The 17,950-nt window shown below is 43.0% G+C and overlaps 1 protein-coding gene across 1 annotated transcript in view; it reads left to right on the top strand.

The window, feature by feature from the left end:
- The first annotated feature begins 8,668 nt into the window (after window positions 1-8,668).
- The window catches only part of FNDC3A (fibronectin type III domain containing 3A), a 123,962-nt gene continuing 114,680 nt past the window's right edge, over window positions 8,669-17,950 (top strand). The window contains exon 1 of the mRNA XM_069881377.1: window positions 8,669-8,695. The gene's annotated coding sequence lies outside the window, so the exon portion shown is untranslated. The remainder of the gene's footprint in view (window positions 8,696-17,950) is intronic.

Below are 17,950 nucleotides of genomic sequence, written 5' to 3' on the forward strand. Positions count from 1 at the left end.
AAAACTGAAGATCCAGTATCCCAGAGGAAGGGAGGAGAAAGAGTTAACAAAGGCTACACCATGACTAGAAATGTGGGAAACCCACATAAACATCAGGTCTTTCCACAGAGACAATTTTGCATGAAACAAATTGCTCACTCTAGAATGATGTTTGTGTAGTAAGGGCCACGCTTTAACACCCTGAATAAGACAGAAACCCAACATGCTATATGAAAAGAGGTCTGAGGTAAACTATGTTTTTTGCATTTGAAGTGTGACACTGATGCTCCACAGCAGTTATGGGTATGAAGAACACAGACTTACACTTGAAACTTAAACCCTAAGTTTAAAAGACAATGAAACCAGAGGCGGGGGGGAAGAATTACTTAAGAGGCATTATAAGAATGAAGTTCTTCATTTCTTTAAGTTGGCGACACAGAATCATAGAGTAGTTTGGATTGGAAGGGACCTTAAAGGATCATCTAATTCCAAACTCTGTGCCATGGGCAGGGACACAATCGACTAGATCAGGCTGCCTAAGTCCTCATGCAGGCTGGCCTTGAACTCCTTCAGGGATGGGGCAGCCACACCTTCCCTGGGGAACCTGTGCCAGTGACTCACCACTCCCATCAAGAAGAAATTCCTCCTTATGTCTAGTCCAAATCTGCCCCTCTTCAGTTTATAGCCATTGCCCTTAGTCCTATCACAAGCCTTTATAAATATGTTGTATTTCAGTAAATGCTCAGAACATTGAACATGAACATGAAGCAAATGTGTAAAAGATAATTCTTGTGGGTTTGATGGCTAGTTCTCAGCCAGAAGTTTCAAATCAGAGCTTTGCCCACAGAGCTCAGCTACATCCCAAGTTTTATCTTTCCAAAAGTTCTACAAACATGGACAGGTAATTCTTGCACAGTGCAGGGTGAGATAGTGGTGGAACTTCCTACCATGATACAGAGCTTATGGGCTATCTACTGAGACAAGAGGGCCATGCTGATTATGGAGACTCTGTCCCTGGACTCTTCTGGCTTGCTGGGGCTTTGGAGTGATGCTCATCTACCCTAGAACAAATGGGGAGCGATTCCTAGAAGACCAGAGGCCATGCAGAAGTAATATAGTTTAATCTTTGTTCTACCATGAGCAACATTTTAAGCTGCAGGTCTTTTCCATCCAAATGATACTGCAAGCCTGGTATCATTGGTAGCTCAGCATACAAGAAATCTGCTTGAGTTATGATCACTGAACATACCTATTGCCTGGGTTCAAAGAACATTCACTGCTAGAAATTATCAAAATTATCAAAATCATCAAAATCATCAAATAGAAGTTCAGCAATTATTTTATTCCTTTTTGTCTCTTACTTTTATTACTTTGTTAGGCAACATTTGTCAGTTGTCTGTCTGTAGGAACACGCAAGAATAAAGAGAAGCTGCTCACTCCTATCGTCAGTGGAGTCTCCTGGGTTGCATGGAAGTATCTGCAGTAGAATTCAGAAACAGCCGTGCACAAGATTTAACTACCATCTCTGCTTGAAGTGTGTAGAAAGTTTACAGGTTACTTTGGAGAAGATGAAGGCAGAATTAAATAGTTTTCAGTATTAATACAGAATCAGCTAGAACCAGAGAGATCTTCAAAGAAAACCAAATGATTTCACTTAACTGAGCAATTTTTCCTGGCAAGAATCTAAGGCCACAGCAGGTACTTATGTTTTCTGCTCATGTCTCACCAATACTAATGTTCATCACCAACTATATCAACATGCAGAACTGGAAAAAGCTTCGTCTGGGGCCTTTGATTTCAAAGGGGTAGTTTTCCCTTACAGTCTAACACAACACAAATTAATTTCTTTATCGTCTGTTCTCTGTTGCAATTTTTTTTTTGCACAGACAAAATATAAAAGCAATAGTTGATTAAACTAGGCATAGAGGGTCAGATCAAAGAGCAGTTCTTTATAAAAGCCCGGCATCTTGTCTCCAGCAAAGGCCGACAGCAAGGCAATGGGCAACTTCACAGTGATACTCCTCCCAATATTTTCCCAGCCCTTAGTAATTTGTGGCCCAGAGACTCCCTACGCCAGAGGGATGGGTTTGTTTTTAGTAGCTCTTCACAGCATAAGTTATTCCCCTTCTTCATCCTGCCACGTTCCAAACTTTTCTGCGACAAATGCATTCGCATAAACCAAGTGACCAGCTAAATATTTCATTTTGCCCAAGAGCTGTGTGTTCACTAGCTAGGGCCATTCTTACCACACGAGCAGAGACCACACACAGGCAAAATATGCATTCTCCAGGGTCTAAACCAAATTCACTTACAACACATGATGATTATAAAGGAGGAAACTACAATTCCAACAACAATAAGGCCAATAAGGCTTGTAGCACTGAGTTGCCTTTGCTATTTCCTGCCACAGGAACCAATTGCCAGTTGTTTGACACTGTTAACATTTCTGAGACACCTCATCAGCCATGACTTGAGATTTTTCCTGCACAGAGCTTCAGAAAACATGACTGTTCTTTGAGATCATCCTCGTTTGATGATTTTTCAATGGCTCCATTATTCTGAAGGTAGCGAAGTACACTAGATTTTCACTGTTGCAGAGTTTTTAGGTGCAAACAGAATTTTTCTAAACACAGAGATGATGCTTTCACACCGTCTGAATACTTCATTTTGAAAAAAAAAAAAAAGACTTGAAATAAATATGAGAGGAACCAGCTTCTCCAAGCCACCATGAAGCAGTAAAATTCTTCCAGAAAAACCACAGAGAATGTTGGCGACAGGCTAAGTATTCAATCTTCATGGAAAAAATAGGAAGAAAATAGGAAAATCTGAACGAAGAGACTAATTAGTATTCCATGAGCCCACTGAACTTGGGCTGTTATCTTGCCAGACAAGGGCTTGCACTGCAAGGCCTTTTTACTGAACAAGCCTGAAATATACCCTTATGTGAAGAGGTTGGTGAAAACTTTCTTCAGCTTCTTTGTTTGCAAGCACAACATGAGCCTGGTATTTCAAAGGGCTGGAAAAAAAGAGTCACAGCAGAAACCCCAAACCCAGCATTTCAGGATGAGACAATGGAAACCTTGTGTGTCTCAAAACTCCTCAAGTTAGAGGCAGAGCTGCTCAAATGGGAAAGGTAACTTCCTTGCTACTCAACTAGGTCAAAAAGTCCTAAGCACTGCCATTCCATCTCGAACTCTGCCAGGTACAGTTCTTTCACCAAAAGAAAGCCAATCTTCCAGGAAATTCATGCTTGACTCTCAGAGGTCCCTCAGATGAAAGCCACTATTTATCCTGAGAGCAAATCTGGAAAAATCTAAACTTGGGTATGAAATTACTGAATATTCAAGAAGGAAAAAGCTCCTAAAGAAACACTGTCCAGTAACCTAGCCACTTAAATTCTGCCCGTGACTTTTCAGTCTTTCTGTTTCCAAACAATTTATCCTTTAACATCCGACTTTTCAACATGGTTTGAAAAAGAAGGCTCCAAAATTATTTCAAACCAACTCCAAGCAGAACTACAAATTCAAAGTATGCTTCTGGTAAACATTTTGATTACAACCAGGGCTGACTGATTATTCAGCTCTATCTATCGCAAGCCAACTGTTAACTAGGAGACCACTAAAGACAGTTCCAAAATACCTCAGCTCACAAAGCCAAAACAAACATCAGTTAAAAGTCATGAGGTCAACAAATATTTGGTATCTATAACCCCTGCCTTGAGTATTGTCTCAAGGCAACGGTTGTAGATACCAAAAAAGTAATATTTCATATTATCCACTTCCTTGAGTATTGTCTCAAGGCAGTAGATAATATGAAATCATAGCTTTAATTCATGATAAGAAAATCACAGTTCAACCAGCGACTGATTTAAAAAAATAAAGATATTCAAAGTACAAAGTCATCAGTTTCAAGAACACCAAGGTGAACATCGTTGTGTGGCATGAATCTGCCGTGCCCGTTCTTGTAAAGTAACATCCATTTTTGTAAGTAACCCTGTTGAAATCAGTGGAATTTATTCTAGAAAAGGAGATGAATCATTAAATAGGGAAATGGTAGTTTCCAGTTATCCTCTTAATTGACAGACTGCAACTTCCCTCAAATTTTCAATGCTGTGTTTGAATTACTCCTGTAATGCGGATGTTGAATGGCTGAATTTTGTTGTCTCTGACTAGATTAGCATTTTTATCCATTTAATCCTCCCATTCATTTTGGTACCATCACTCTAAAATTTCAGCTGGTTTAATCCTGTCACAGAATGATTTACTTCATTATCCAAGTCCTGAAAAGCAGGCAAAACCGTGAAAGATTTGTGGATTTGTGTCTTTTCCAGGTGTCCATCAGCGTTTTGAGAAAAGTTCAGTAAAATTTATCATACAATATTTATTCTTTAACAAGTGTCAAAACCAATTATAAACATGATAAGCAATTTATTATATACCACTGCTCAATGAGTTTTCAATTCTAGTTTGCCAAATTATGTAAAAACACAGCTGATCATATCAATTAAATCTTAGACATCTCTTTCCCCGTAAACACGTATTTTACCATTGAAATAAATCATGCCTAGCATTAAACAGTTCTCATCAAACTTTGATTTTGATACATCATTCTGATGTTAAAGTGGGATTTTTACAGTTCAAATCCTTTCATACGAATCAGAACCAGCAAATAATTTATAGTGATCATCAGCCTCTTTGAAAGTGATCTAGACAAATACAATGAGTGTTACGCAGCTCAGGTGAAGATGCAATAACATAAAGGAAGCACATGCAATGGCATAAAGGAAGCAGTAACTCAACTTTGTGATAAACACACTTTCAGCATGTTTTTACCAATACATCAAAATTAAACCTTACCCACCTTATAAAGCTGCTAACATCTATCTTATAGCTTGTATTTTTAGGGGAGTTATATTTATGTATTAGTAACCTGTTATAGAAAATAAACACTGTTTGTACTTCTTTATTGTTCTTTATTACACCAATGCTACTTGTCTGGTAGAAGAGAGCAGAGCTGCTAATTTCATGGCTCTTGGTCCACATCTGCTATCCCTATGGTCTGTGAAACCGTGGTAAATATGCCCAGTAGTGCTTTTAGCCGAAGTCTGGAGGATAAACCTATCTGGTTTTGGTACACAAGACTTTTTAATCTTTGACTGTGAGTCTGATGGTTGGCATTTGGCAACCACTGCCTTTGCAGGCTTGGGATGCTCCATGAGACAACAGAAAATTGGTTCCTCTGCCATCAGTGGTAATCGTTTTCCCTTCTAGCATAGGTACTACAGGTACAAAGACAGGTGGAGTGGAGTGCTGCCTGTAGGAGACTTGCTGAACTCTCCAACTTAAGCCACGTTATTTTAACTTTAGAACTGGAGGTTTCCCCTGTACCTGCACGGATGGAGAGAGTTGGAGAACTGGATCAAGTGACACCAATTTTAAAATTAGTGAATTAGTGTGAGTGGCCCAATTCTGATCCCATGCTACATTACTTCTTATTATTATGACTAAATCCAACTTAAACATAAAACAATGACTGTTGTAACACCAGTTCTCTGGAGACAGTATCTTTGTTTGACCGAAGAAATTACAGCCACAGAAGAGGGGTGTTACTATCCATTCAAGTGACTATCTTAAGAGGGTACTCCACAAGATATATTTACTCCTTATGGACTTATCTCCTTATCTCTCCTCTGCTGTGTTTAGCTGTAATATCAGTTTCATAAATGCTCATTGTTAGCACTTGGATGTATATCTGGTATGATACTGCAAAGAAATTCTGTCTCCATGGGTCCTTCTGGGAAGTTCTGCAATGGATGAAAGCAAGAGCATTTGATCAGTTTTCTAGAAGTAGCCGAGACTTGTAAAGGCAATTTAAACTGGTAAATAATCCCTGTCTAATTTAGTTATGTTTTAGAAAAAAACATTTATTCACATGAGCCCCTAAAAAGAGAAAAGGAGGTCAATATATTGGTTCCCTCATGCCTTCCACCCACTTTTAATATTACTTAGAAATATTTTCACGTGACTTCAATTCGCCATCCAGCAGAAAATAGAATTTTATATACACACACCTATATAGGGATGTGAGGGAGCAGCACCCCTGGGAAGCCAGAAGAAGGCACGAGGGACGCTCTCTCCCAGGGCTCTCAGGCAGCAGCATAAGTACAACCAAGTAAGTACAATTGGTGCTACACGCACCAATTCAAAACTGTATGGTCTAAACACAAACCCAGGATCTGTAGCTGCCTACAATGACGCCCATGGCCATGGCTGTCACTGTTGTTCCTGGCTCCACCACCACCTGACAAAAGCAACTGTGGAAATCATTTGCTATATTCCACTGAATCTGCTGGCTAAATCTGGAAGCTCATATTGAAACTGGAGTCAGCTAGGAAAATCAGTGATCTCCTAACAGCTGCAGCTGGCAAAGATCTCCAGTTTTATGTCCCTTGATAGTACAAACCACAAATGCTGTGCAGTGGCACTTGTTCAGCCCTGACTCATCGACAGACTAATGCCACTGAATGAATTAGTAGCACCACTTTCCACAGTACCTAATGAGGTATCTCATCCAAATATTGATCTGACCCAAGCCCCTCTAGTTTTTGAGATATAACATACCTGCTCTAGGATGCCACTCACCAATTTAATTATCAGGTTTGGAAGAGGACCCTATAGTGAGCAACCAGGATGGCAACACATTGGTTAGTGTATTCTTTGTTGACAGGAGCTACCTTCTACCTGCTGTCTAAAAATTATATGAACGCTGCTGAAATGCAAAAGGAATAGAAACTTATTAACTTAATAACAGACAACTTTAATGCAAATTAACAATACCACTTCATAAAACACTTCATTCTTTTCAGTCCGTTGCTGAAGAAGGCCATTAAGCCAAATGCTGTAGTAAAATCATTTTGATCCGTGACGGTTGAAAGGACAAACATTAAGCAAAGGATAATCACAAATTAGCATTCAAGACATCAGCTGAACATTGCAAGTGTTGAGGGAAGATAGTCCCTCCCTGAGTAAGTGCCTGGAAAAGCACTTTTCTTCCCCTTTCCCCTCAGATGTCAGACGCTACGTGCCTGGGCACTGGACAGGGAACACCTGTGGTGCTCACTGACACCGAGGCTTTGCTTGGCTTCAGGGCAGGTGGGCTGGTAGTCCTTTCACTTTTGCAACCTCAGTGGCAACCCTTCCTACCCTTCACTCTGCCCAGCAAGGACCCAGGGCCGGGCCCCATGGCCAAGATGAAGGCCCAGCCCCAGGGAAAAGCCCAGCCTAGGGCCAAGGCTAGCTCCAAGGAGGAGTCCAGCCCAGTCCAGGGCCAAGGGCCAGGCCCCAGGGGAAGGTTCAGCCCCAAGGAAAAGTCCAGCCCAGTCCAGGGCCACGGGCCAGGCTCCAGGGGAAGGCCCAGCCCCAGGGAAAAGCCCAGCTCAGCCCAGGGCGAAGGCCAAAGCCAGGCCCCAGGTCCAGGACAGAGCACCAACCTCAGGACAAAGCCCCAGCCTAAGGCCAAGCCCAGCCCCACACCTGTGGCCCCGCCCCCTCAAGGCCCCACCCACATTCCAGGGCCTCGTCCCCTCAGTCCTCCTCAGACCACGCCCCCTTTCTGACCACACCCACACCCATATGGCCCAGCCATCTCATCAAGCCGAGCCCCCAGGCCACACCCCGTATGCATGGACACAGACCGCCCCGCCCCGCATAGCCCCGCCCCCTCAGACCACGCCCACTACAGAGGCCTCGTCCCTCTCGACCCCGCCCACCCCTTAAAAGACCCCATCTCACATCCCATGGCCTCGCCCCTTAAGACCCCTGACCACGCCCCCTCCCTGACCACGTCCTGGCCCCATGGCTCTGCCCCATCTCAGCCCCCTATGGCCACGCCCTCGCACCCACGGCCACGCCTCCTCAGGACCCCCAGACCCCACCTCCCTCAGACTCTGCCCTGCACCTTATGGCCCGGCCCCTTCTCCGGCCCCGCCCCACCTCATCTGGCCACGCCCCCGGTCACGCCCCCGCACAACATGGCCCCGCCCCACCTCAGGCCACGCTCACCAGACCACGCCCCCTAACAGGCCACGCCCCCTCAGACCCTGTCCCCCAGACCCTGCCCTGCATCCCATGACCCCGCCCCTCACAGGCTACGCCCATCAGGCCACGCCCTCTCCTTAATGGCCCCGCCCCTCTCAGGCCCCGCCCCCTCAGATTCCGCCCTTCTCTGCCCTGTGTCTTATGGCCCCGCCCCATCTTAGGCCACGCCCCCGCTGTCGTGGCCCCGCCCCCCTCGCAGGCCACGCCCCTGCGGATCCCGCCCACTACAGTGGCCCCGCCCAATCTCCGAACGGCCACGCCCCCTTCTCAGAGACCACGCCCCCTCTGCCCCTTGTCCCGCCCCTCGGGCCCGTTCCGCGCATGCGCACTGCTTGCCGGCGCCAACTGCCCCCTCGCGGCCCCTCCCCGCGTAGCCCCAAGATGGCGGCCGCGAGGCGCCGGGCGAGGCGGCGGGGCGCAGGCGGCGGTAGCGGCGGCGGCGGCGGGCGGCAGTGACAGGTGCGAGGCAGGGAGGCGACCGCCGCCGCCGCCGCGCTGGTTATCTCGCGAGGGGGGCGGGGAAAGGGCGGGCCAAGCGCGGGCCAAGCGCGGCCCCGCCCCCGCGGGAGCTCCCCGCCCGGCGCTGCCGGTACCGGAGAGCGAGGCGCGGGGCCATGGCGGTGAGTGGCGGCCCGGCCGGCCGGGAGCGAGCGGGGAGCGCCGGGGTCGCCCCCCACCCCCGGGAGGTGCCGGGGGGCCTGGGGCGGGATGGAGCCGTTGCGGGGCTCGGCGCCGCTTTATCCGCGGTCCCCGAGCCGGGGAGGCTCCCTCGGAGCTCGGGGGTAAAGGCGTTGAGCGTCTCTTTCCTTTCGTGGATAAAAGTCCTCCCTGAAGCGTCGCCGCCTTCTCCCTGCGACATCTAACCCTTCGTTCTCCCCCTCTCCCGAGCGCTGATCGGTTTTAACCCCAACAGAAACTTTTTTGTTGCTTCCAGGCGACTGGAAAGTGAAACCAACTGACAGCAAAACCGAAACTTTTATTTCCCAGCTGGGTTTTAAGGCGCGGAGGAAAGAAAATAAGCGGTAGGAATAAGGGGGGGAAAAACACGCTGGGTCGGAGCGAGTCGTGCTTGACGAGTGGCACCTCCAGACGTGTCGGTGATGGGTTTAACCTTGGCAAAGGCGATTTTTTGCTTGTCTCCGATGCCAAGTGTTATTCCAGACCATCTCACGTCATAAAGCGATTTCTGTCAAATATGCTTTGTCTTTAGAATTTAAGTCTGCGTTTGATTAAATACGTATCTGGTTATAAATGTCTTAAACTATCGTGATGACTTCAGTTCTCTTAATTCTTTTGCAGTAAGGTACCTGGCAGCCTCTTTATTTTAGAAACTATAGGTCCCAGTCCTGCTAAGCTTCGAGTTTAAAGGAATCTGTTTTGTTGTTATGGCAATGGGTAACTTTCTGCTTTAGGCAGCATAGAAATTTAACTGTAGCCATGATGTGAATCTGCATCCATAGATGTGTTTATATTCTGTGTAGTGGATTAGAATGGATCACAGCAACTCAGTGGTGCTTAAAATTCAGAAAGTGCAATCAGTTAAATTTTTTCTGCACTTTTTTTTAAGGAAACAGTCTCAAATAATTATGAAATTTAGTCACATGATGAATGGAGAAGTAGCAAGCTTTCAGGTAGGAAGAAGGCTGTGTATGTATGTGAAAGCTGGAAATAACTGAGTATCTGGAGTGCTCAGTGTGGCAAATCGGATAGAGTTCTTAATAGCTGGTGTTTCTATGAAGCATGGGGGAGCAGGAAGGGTATGTACTAATCAAGTTTGGAAACACAGGATCTAGTTTTAGATTCACTAGGTGTATACAGAGTATACTCAAGTCATCTTGGCACATATGGATTGAATCTGGGGCTCATTTTGGCAAACTGTACCAGAATGTTTGGATTTTTTTCTGGTGACTTTGGAGGGGGAGATTGACATGTTGAATCTGTTACATTGGGACACTGGGCACTGATTTTGGCAGATGAAACCTTAGTTAAGAGAGATGCAGAGCCTTGTCCTCTGAAAGGCCATCAGGCGGTGATCAGTTGCTTAGGTCACTTGGACAGGATGAAAGCAATCTGCTTTAAGCAGAGTCATAGGCTGACTACTGTAGATGATAATATTAAACAATTAGATGAGTGTCTCAGGGTTTTTTAGGGCAGATGGAGATCTTCTGAGGCTTTTTGCTGTATGACAAGCTGTAGGTGTACAAGTTACATGAGGCTGAGGTCATTACAAACAACACTTCAGTTGTTTGATTTTAGTCCTTAGTGGCATTTCTACCTTTTTCAAGCCAGAGTTTCTACTAGTTTGTGAACTTTAAAAGTTTTTATTTTTATAGGCAATAATCTAATGGAATTGCAGAACCTTGAATTATGATTCAGACTAATAACTTATTTGCTTTGGGCTGTAAGTCCTGTGGATCTTGAGATACTTTTGTTTGTTATTCTTTGCCTTATGGCCATTTAATTTTACTTGAATTCGGACCTACATCAGCTAACTCAGCATAATGCTGATGATCATGGTGAAGAGATACTATTGCAACTTTAACTATTTCACATGCTTTGCAGTGTTCTGTCATAGGACTTACTGGGAAGCAAAATCCTTAAACCCTAACTTCAGGAGAGGTACAATTTTTCACCTTTGCCAATACTTTCTCTTAAAGGACTTTAACTTCTAAATGCTTTTAGGCAACACACTAATTTACCTTGCTGGCAGGTCACTTCTAAAGAAGTGTGTGCTAATGTAAATAAATTGGTCTCTAGTAACGCTGAATGCTTAGAAGGTGTTAAGTGCTGGTGTTCTTATTGTCTGTTGATACCTCTGGCAAAGTGGCAAATCCTATAACTTAGCCCAGTCCCCTTTTTAGGGTGGATGGGGCGAACTGGCAAATATAGTCCTGTTCATTCTCAGACAGACAGATAGCAGAGAAGACAGTTTTTGTGAGGCTGCAGACCCAGCTCCCAAACAGCCTTGTTGTCTGCAGCTATTGATGTTTGTTGTCCATACCTCCCAGAACTTGAGGAATTCTTATCTTCCTCAACATTGAGCAACTTTGTTCCTTTTTTTTGACCTCCAGCTTCTAATTGTTATGAGATTTCTAGTTCTGTTTCTGCTAAAATGTCTACAGATAACAAATCATGTTTCATCGGTGCATTTCTGTGACATAAAACATGACTTGGATTATCCATGTTATATCTGTCAATAGCACTTCTATATTTTATCATCCATTCCTTTAAGACTGTTGGCTTGGGGAAATTCCCAGGCAATTTGTAGCAAAATTCAACTTGGCTGCAGTTTATAGTGCACAAATTGAACTGTGAGCCATTGCTTTTCCTGTAGGACCAGATCTTGTAAAAATAGATTTGACTTGGACTGTCAGCTTCTTAGCTTAACTAAAAGATACTGCCTGTATCTCAGGAAGGCGATAATAGTTTGGAATGAGTACACTGCGGCTTTTTCTGTTCAACAAACACAAACAATGTTTATTTTGCTCATGGGGCCAGTGTTTCCTGAGCTACAGAAATGCACGATTTTGCTGATTCTTTGCCATGTACAGTAAACTTTGAATTTCCTTAATGCTGTGTTCACTTGATTCCAGTAGAAAAACACTATTAGCTTCTTTCTTAAACTTATTTATCAAAGTTTAATGGGTTTGTTTATGTCCAGTAATACTTTGGATTGTCATCCTGGGGTCTGTATTTTGTAGGGTTCATGGGGTAGAAGGATATTTGGAAAGTGTCTGTAATGCTTAATAGTATTACATGTTTCCTGTAGGTTGTCATCTTTAATTTTTCCAATTAATTTACAGTTAGTTTCAGATGGAACAAGTACTTTTGAAGTTGTTGTTGTTCCATCCGCCCCCCAGAGATGTGGCCCTGTTCCAGCTGCTCACGTATTCCTGAGCCTGTAACCAGTGAAAATGTTCAGATTTTTTTTGTCAGCTGTCATAGAGGACTTTAACAAAACGTAAATGGAAATAGAATTTGCTATGCCCTTTTATCAATAATGAAATGGAATTTTTAGCTGTTGTTTTCATGCTGGACTTCCCTGTATAATGAGAGTCTTTTTATACTTGCCTGCTAGGTCATGTACCCTTTCTTGGTTGTATTAATAATCTGTTTTGGTTAGAATGCATGCTGCGGAAACTGTTGGCCTTCATTTTGGTGGCACAGCTGTGCAGAGGACTGTGTTACTACTCTTGGATATACGTGTTTAGAACGCTTTCCTGTTTACAGTTGTAGTACCTCAGGAATGGAATATCCTTGCGTTTTCCAAACCTTTTATTAAAACACTGGACAGCATCTCTCAAATTGAGTTAGACTGGACATACTGTGCCCTCTTTGTTCATGGCTCCAAGTAAACTTTCGCCAGTTAGTCTAGGCAAGCACATTTGTTGTCTCAGTCTTGCCAGACCTATGGGCGTATCTACCAGTTTGCTTAACTGAATTTATATATTTGTCTCCCTGTAAGTTTTAGCTTTTTCAGGATGCATGGACCTTCTTGTGGTCATACTGTTCCAAAGTTGAAACATCTCTGAGGTTGACATTGGTACCATCTCTTTCAGTTTATTGTCTTGGGTGCCAGACACTGTCCTAACAGCAGTTTGCACAAGTTAAATAGGAGTGCTGAATATACCTACATTGTACCTCTCCCACGGCTTTGCTTCAAGCCGACTGTATCCTGGGCTGTGTCAGAAGAAGTGCGACCATCCAGTCGAGGGAGGGGATTCTGCCCCTCTACTCTGTGTCTTCTACTCATATTGTGTCCAGTTCTGGAGTCCTCAGCACAGAAAGGACATGGATCTTTTAAGACTGAGTCTGCAAGAGGACCACAAAGATGATCAGAGGGCTGGAGCACCTCCCATGTGAGGACAGTCTGAGAGGTTTAGGGTTGCTCAGCCTAGGTAAGAGAAGGCTCTGGGGCGACCTTATAGCAGCCTTCCAGTACTTAAAGGGGGCCTACAGGAAAGCTAGGGAGGAGCCCTTTATCAGGGAGTGTTGTGATAAGACAAGCAGTAGTGGGTTTAAGCTGAAAGAGAGGAGATTTAGATTAGATATTAGGAAGAAATTTTTTCTTGTGAGTGTGGTGAGGCCCTAGAGCAGGTTATGCAGGCGTGTTGTGGATGCTCTGTCCCTGGAGGTGTTCAAGACCAGGACGAGGCTATGAGCAACCTTATCTAGTTGGAGGTGGGTTGGAAGTAGATAGTCTTTAAGGTCCTTTCCAACAACAGAAAAAGAATTGTTCCAAATGATTTAGGATGGATGAAAAGAAATGCTGCAAAACATCTTCATTTATAGGCAATGGAAAATGTTGTACCTTGTTTTGATAGGAATGGTTGGACTCGATGATCCGGTGGGTTTCTTCCAAGCTGGTTATTCTATGATTCTATGATTGTTATACATTTAATTACTGTACACATAAAGAGTTGTCAAAAATCAAAATATCTACATACTTTCAATCCCAGTTTAGTGAGTAGGCCTCCTTTTTATAATTCATTAGGAAGGGAGAAGCACAGCACTTTAAGATGTGATAAATGTCTTCTGCTTTCCAGAAGCACTAAAACAAGTTCCCTACTTCCTGGCAACATACAGGCTTCTATAAGATAATGTTAAAAAACCTGTTTCACAGCTATGAAAACTTACAAAATTGAACCAATGCACTCAATGGTTTGAAAAAATATTTATCAAAATCTGAGAAATTGTCCGCAGGAAAAGCTACGAGGTCCAAAAGGATTTATGATGTGACAGCTGTGGATAGATAGTAACTTGATTCAGTAACTGGGAGTGAAAAGGAATATGTGGTGCATAAGCGTTAACTTTACCTTCTACATGACAGTTCTTTTTGCATTTGCTTCAGGTTTTTTGTACGTTGGTTGCATTTAAATCTGTGAAGCTCAGTTCTTAATGCCTTTTGCTCTTTAGTAACTAGAAGTGAAAATGAAGTTAATCCTAGATATTTACCGTTACCTGCAGTATAAAGTAAAAAGCCCCCGTAGCTCACAGGTGTAAATACTTCCTTGTAAAAGCTATTAAGTTTCACCAATGTACAAACCCAGTGTCTGCGTGAACACAGCCCAAACTTTACTGGTGCAAGATCCTATACGCATGGGCTACTGCCAAACTGCTCTCTCATTTCCCCTCACTAACACAGTATACTCTTCTGTATCTTACTCCTTTGATTACAACATAAATCCGTCTCAAACTTCCAATTGTTGAACTGCAGGATTTTGTTGTTTGGTTTGTTGTTCTTTCAACTGGAAGAACTGTGCATCTACTAGATGATTTGACAGAAATGGACATAAGCAACAGAGTATGAAGTGGATTAGTATTATTTTGGGGCAGAGGAAGATGTTTGAGATGGTGGTAGCAAATCAAGTAGCAATGACCTGCAAAAAAGCAACTAAATACTAATACTGAAAACTAATAAAAAAATTGATGGATATGAAGGTCCAACACAAACTTTGGTGACTTTCGATGTCTTGGCAATGAGAGAGAACCATGACTAACTATTCACTGCTACTTCAAAGTATCTATTGATAGTCTGCTAGGAGACTTTCTACAGAAAGGGTAAATATCCTAAGCCACAAGAGTTGCCATGCCCCTGCAAATCCTATAGAATCTATTGAAAATGTAAATGGGGAAGACCATAGTAGAGAAAACTATTTCTTTACCCATTTAGTCTAGTATGAAGGTAGAATGAAGATGCTGAAACAAGCTACTAAGAAATGAGGGCTAAAAAGTTGCAGAAGTGAGTAGTGACTGTTGAGAATGATCAGTCTTAGATGCAGCTGAAATGTCATTTGATTTAAATTCTTCAGGCTTGCTAATAACTTGGCTGCCTGCATATGACAGTATCAGTATATATGCTTATTCCACTCGATGGCATTCCAATGGTCAGGATAAATTACCATCACTCAAGTAATATATCTTAAGCACTCCAGTACATTTAATTATGTACATCATGGCAATACAGCTCCAAACAGATTAGATTTTGATTTTGTGGCTTTACTTTCCTTAGTGAATTGGCAACTATTCAATGTTGCAACTTCCTAAGTAAAAGAGGAAGCGGGGAGCAACTTTGTCCTTTTGACTTGATTGGGCAATCAAACTACTCGGTCCCATGGCGTTTTCACTGATTAAAACTTTTCTTGGAAGACAGGTTGGAGCTTGGGAGAAGGGAGTACTGGTATCGTCTGAGAAACCTGCTCTTGTTTTGCTAGTAGTTGCAGAGATTCCTCATTGGGGGACTCTTGTGTGAGTAGTTTATTCAGTTTTCAACTGCTGCCTTTAGCCTGAGATGCTGTTTGATTGCCCTGCTTTAATGTTTGGGTTTTGTTGTTGTTTTTTTTTCACAGCACACATGTAACTGCTTCAGTACCATTGTGACTAAGTTTGATATCAGGGAAGTGAAGCACCTGCCAGCGTAACTGTCACTTGACCTTTTTTGACTGTCATGATCTGTAGCTTCATGAATGCTACACATTGACACTAGAAGAAGGAGTTCATTTCTGCTTATTCCTGTGCTTAGCATTAATTTGTGTATTTGCATAAGTGAAATGGATCAGGCAACTGTTCTATGTTAAAACTGGCTGATTTTTGTAGCATTAATTTTAAACTACGTATGTCCTACCATTTAACTCGCTGTGTTGTTGGCCAGTTGCTTGCAGTGGTGCAAGTGGGAGCTGCTCAAATGATTTAGTAAAACTGACTTACAGCAGTTTAAAGTCTTGGTAGAAGAATATCTTTCAAATGTGTTTGTTAGACCTCAAAACACTAGCTTTTTTTGTGTATCTTTACTCTTGGGAAGTAGTTTCCATATGCCTGTCTTGACTCAGCATGTTCTGTGCTATTATCCTATTCCTTATGGAAGCAGAGACCTGCAGGTTTTCTGAAAAGAATCAATGGAGATAGAATTTTAAATCTGTTAGACTTGTAGCCTCATCGATCCTATGTCATCTTGCATTTGGATAGCATGGTTTTCATTTTTCTGCATAAGCAGGAAAAAAGTGTTTCATAAGAGATGGTGTACTGGCGAGGACCTCCAGTATGTCACCTCAGAGCAAGTGGGGACAAGTACATCTCATGATGGAAAAGACGTAAATGGGACTGATGGGTTAGATAATTTTAGGACCAGTCATTTGGGAATGAAGACCATTCCCTTTATGAGTGCTATGGGATTAACAGCCCAACTGAAGTGCATCTACACCAACGCACACAGCATGGGTAATAAACAGGAGGAATTGAAAGCTACTTTAGGGTAATGAGACTATGACGTAGTTGCCATCACGGAAATGTGGTCATACGACTCGTATAACTGGAGTGCTGCTATAGTGGGATAGAAACTCTTCAGGCGGGATAGGAAAAGTAGGAGAGGTGGTGGGGTAGCCCCCTGTGTTAGAGAGTGCTTTGATATCCTCGAGCTTGATAATGGTGATGATAGGCTTGAGTGTCTGTGGGTAAAAATCAGAGGAGCCCACAAGAAGGCAGATATGGTGATGGGAATCTGTTACAGACCACCTAGCCAGGAAGAAGAGGCTGACAAGCTCGCTTACAAACAACTGGGATAAGTCTCAACATCACTAGCTCTTGTCCGACTTTAATCTACCAAGTGTCTGTTGGAAGTATGATAAAACAGAGAGGAAGCAGTCTAGGAGGTTTGGAGTGTGTGGAAGACAAAACTGGTGAGTGAACCAACAAGGGAAGGTGCCCTCCTGGACCTGCTATTTGTTAACAGAGAAGGCGTCGTGGGGGATGTGATGGTTGGAGGATGCCTCTTTTCCAACGTGGTGATTCTATGATTCTATGAAGAGTTCTGTAAAAGCTGCTTCTTCTGCTTGAATTCTGCACTCTTTGTAGCTCCAACACCAGCTGCTCTCTCTGCAATAAATTTGCCTCACTGGCCTGTTGCATCACATTAATAAACATATATGCATGTTTTTAGTTTTCCTTAAAGGAATCTAATGAAAAATTATTTTGAAAATTTGTCCTTGCTAGTCATAGCTATCAAAAATGGGGGAGATGATAACAGATGAGGAAGTAGCTTGATTACTGGCATTGAGTTTGCTTGTTTTCGCTAAAAAATAAGCCTGTTTATAAACAGAAATGAGCGCAAGAGTAATGGTTAACTGGGAAAGGCAGAGTTGTTTTTGAACTCATGTGATTTTCAGAAAATAAACTTAAGGAAATCCAGTCCTGGCAGAAGCTTAGGAGAACCTAATTTAGCTGGCATAAAAGTCAAACTAGGAAGATTTAAGGAAGTTGTTGGAAGTAACAAGAGTGTAAAACAAAACAACCCCATACCTTAGGTCAACTTAGCATCAATAATGTTGAATTGCATTGGAGATCTTTAATTGGTGCAAAAAATACACTATTCAGTTCACTGTCCTAATTTCTTTTTGTGGATGCTTCCCAAGAGCATCTAAAAGGAACTTGTTCCTGTAAGACAGAGGCCGTGGTATAGCTCCTAAACAGTGTGTGATGGTGAATCGGATTGGTGTACCTGCTAAAGACTTGGAATAAGTTTGCACCCAGGCGCTGACAGTTTATTCATTGACTTTAAGATGCATGCTATCAAATTAGTTCTGAGTGAAATGAACAGATTAATTCTGATTTGTGATGATATGGCTGCACTTACAGCTTCCTGAAAGCTACAGAACCAGTTTAGACTTCTTTGAAGGTATAAGAGGGAGGGGCAAATAGTTGAAGAGTACTGAATTGTTATGCAACACCTTCAGGTTATACATACTTCATCCAGATAAGGACTGTGGATGGATTTTTAAGAATCTAACCATAAAGTGGTGTTTTCAGGTAGTCTGCATTGAACTGGTCTTGTTACAGACAGTCAAGCATTTAACAGTTGTGCTAGACAAGATGCAGTGCCG

The sequence above is a fragment of the Phaenicophaeus curvirostris genome, chromosome 1 (genome assembly GCF_032191515.1).
Source record: "Phaenicophaeus curvirostris isolate KB17595 chromosome 1, BPBGC_Pcur_1.0, whole genome shotgun sequence".
NCBI lineage: Eukaryota > Metazoa > Chordata > Aves > Cuculiformes > Cuculidae > Phaenicophaeus > Phaenicophaeus curvirostris.